General features: G+C 37.1%; 1 long non-coding RNA gene across 1 annotated transcript; it reads right to left on the bottom strand.

Moving 5' to 3' along the window:
• Positions 1-254: 254 nt before the first annotated feature.
• On the bottom strand, positions 255-2,043 carry LOC124711385. The gene is made up of 3 exons (XR_007005471.1): positions 1,721-2,043; positions 1,346-1,573; positions 255-1,226 (listed from the first exon to the last, which is right to left on the bottom strand). It is a non-coding gene; the product is annotated as an uncharacterized LOC124711385 (long non-coding RNA).
• Positions 2,044-2,664: the final 621 nt, after the last annotated feature.

The raw sequence follows: 2,664 nt of genomic DNA, 5'->3' as shown, positions 1-2,664 counted from the left end.
GTGCAGGCACAGCTCCCAACAGAATTGCGCACTGGACTGTCCCTGTGTTGATTACATTCTCATAAGCACAAAAATGCTGAACTCTGGTTGCACAACATTACTAAAGTAAGACAAGCTGAAACAGCTTAACTGCATAGATCATTATCAGGGGCAGAAATGATACCAAACTGCTTGAGTTAATATCTATTCATCAACACACACAGGCAAATATAGTAAATTTCTTCTTTTTAAATAATATTATTTTCTCCCCCACTACATACCAACTCCATGTGCTTACTAACATTACTGCAGACACTACTACCTCCCCATTCCATGATCTGTATTCAATGGATCACAAGAAATATTCTGTGTTAACCATCCTACATCTCATCTCTTCTCTTCACTCTCCAACCCTCCAGTCCATCACTCTGCAGCCTACAACTGCCTGTATTTCAAAGCTTCACACTATGAATGTAAGTAATATACGTTACATATCCACTAATACTAGACATATCAAGTTATGTATCTACATGTTACACTCACTGTAATTAAAAGATAGATCAATACAAATGTTTAGAACTGAACATTACATAAATTTCAACAACAGGCAAATATATCAACTCTTCGTTTCACTTGTTGCAACCAATACATTACATAAAACATCACGGCTGCAACGGTAATAGTACCGTTTCTTCTGCGCAAAGATTTGTCCTGAAACAAACTATGCCACTTCTAGCCACAAAAAGATGGATACAGCCTTATGAAAAAGCATCACAATACCTTAGTTGAGAGGGAACCATTTTCCTATAATCAAAAGCAATCATAGTCAATTTCCTCATGCCACTTCACTTTAAAAAATCACAACACAGCTTCATCTGATAGTGTGTCATGACATGATTTTATATTCTCTGCTTCATCTGCAACATCTCGTACCATTATAATGCAGAAATTACATGCAATGAAACAAATGATACACATGACCTGGGTAAACATTCTCCAAGTCAAGGATGACATGCCTGCAAATTAACCACACTCTGACAGCTTCTCATCTTCATTCATCATCATCTTGCTCAATCCCCTTCCAGTCATTTCAAAGATATACGTACTATCATTTTGTCACTACTGTTTCAACTATTCTTTTATAATCTTAAGTTTTTTGATAACTTCTCAAATATTTGCAGTTTTTCCTGCTCCTTCCAATACATACATCATAACATAGCTTTCCGCTATAGCCACAATCATTTCCTCTGAAAATAAATGAATAGTAAGTGACCTATTCAAAAGGATCATACACAAAACCATAAAATAACACTCATTACAGCAGTAATAAGAAAAATCAACCAATCCATAATACAAGGTATCATACCTTTCATATCGGTGGTGGACATTAGCAAAGAATGTCTGACCTCCTCATACAGCAAACCACATAACCAAACAAGCATGCTCAAATCTAATTTCTGTCACCACACAGAAGGCACAGTTTATTAACAAGAAGCTTAACCAATGTTGTGATCAGCAGAATCCTGAACATACATCCTTTACAAACACTTCAAACTTAAGCAGACTCTTGTCATTCACATTATGACTATTCGTCCTAAAAGACACAAGAAATTTTCAGTGTTAGCTAAAAGCCACTGATGGTGCAGAACTAATGAAACATAACTCTAATCCATTCAGTAACATAACATCTCCTGCAATTCAGACAAACATTTCATTGCTACAGCAGCAAGACGGCACTCACCTGCAGCCCTACTACAACAGTTACACAGTATGTCACTCGTCAGTAGGCATACATCCCTAAAGGCAGCCTACCACTTCTACAACTGCTTTTCTCAAACCATCAACATAACATGCTCCACACAGTGAGCTGTCTCTTCCAACACATCTCGTATCCTCAATAATCACTCATTTAAACTGACTGCCTCCTACTGATGAATGAATATGGCTGAATGAACATGCCCTTTCCTATTGGAAGAAAGAGAGAAGTGTTCATATAAAAGCAGACACATTAGAAAAGAATTCATGAAAGAACTGGAAGTACCAGTGCATCTGGTCATACAAGCAGCAAAATGGAATATCTTTTAGCTTATCAAGTTATTTCACCACCCTAATTTCACCAACACACCAACCTAGCATCATACACCTGCTTCACAGTATAATAATTACTTACCGTTTCTACCAGCAATTATACACTGAAGATACTGCATGTACTACTTTACTCCATTTATGACAGCCCAATTGCATTTTTCCCTTATCACTAATGCATCATCCTAGCTGCTGCTACTAGTAACTGCTGATGTGAATATATTTGCTTAGATCGCTTCTAACTTTCGGAAAACAAGTGTTCATTAAATACAGCATCACTATGTCCACTAATTGAATGCACACTTGTGAAACTAATGCAAAATGGTGCCACATACAATAATCATCACAGGTTATGTGAGGTCTGTTCAGAAAATTTCAGAACTTTGTCCACACAGTTTTTCTATGCTTACCTTTTACTTATTGTGCATGGTCACCTTCGAAATACTCCACGATTGATACAACTTCCCAACACTGTTTCCACTTCCAGAAGCAGTCTTAGTATGTCTCTTGCTGGAGCACACGAAGTGCGGTCTGCAAAGTTTCATTTATCTCATCTATTGTTGCAAATTTTTGCCCTTTCAGTGAGGTTTTCATATTTTG

The sequence above is a fragment of the Schistocerca piceifrons genome, chromosome 8, assembly GCF_021461385.2.
Source record: "Schistocerca piceifrons isolate TAMUIC-IGC-003096 chromosome 8, iqSchPice1.1, whole genome shotgun sequence".
Taxonomy (NCBI): Eukaryota; Metazoa; Arthropoda; class Insecta; order Orthoptera; family Acrididae; genus Schistocerca; species Schistocerca piceifrons.
This window is presented reverse-complemented; position numbering and strand designations above follow the sequence as displayed.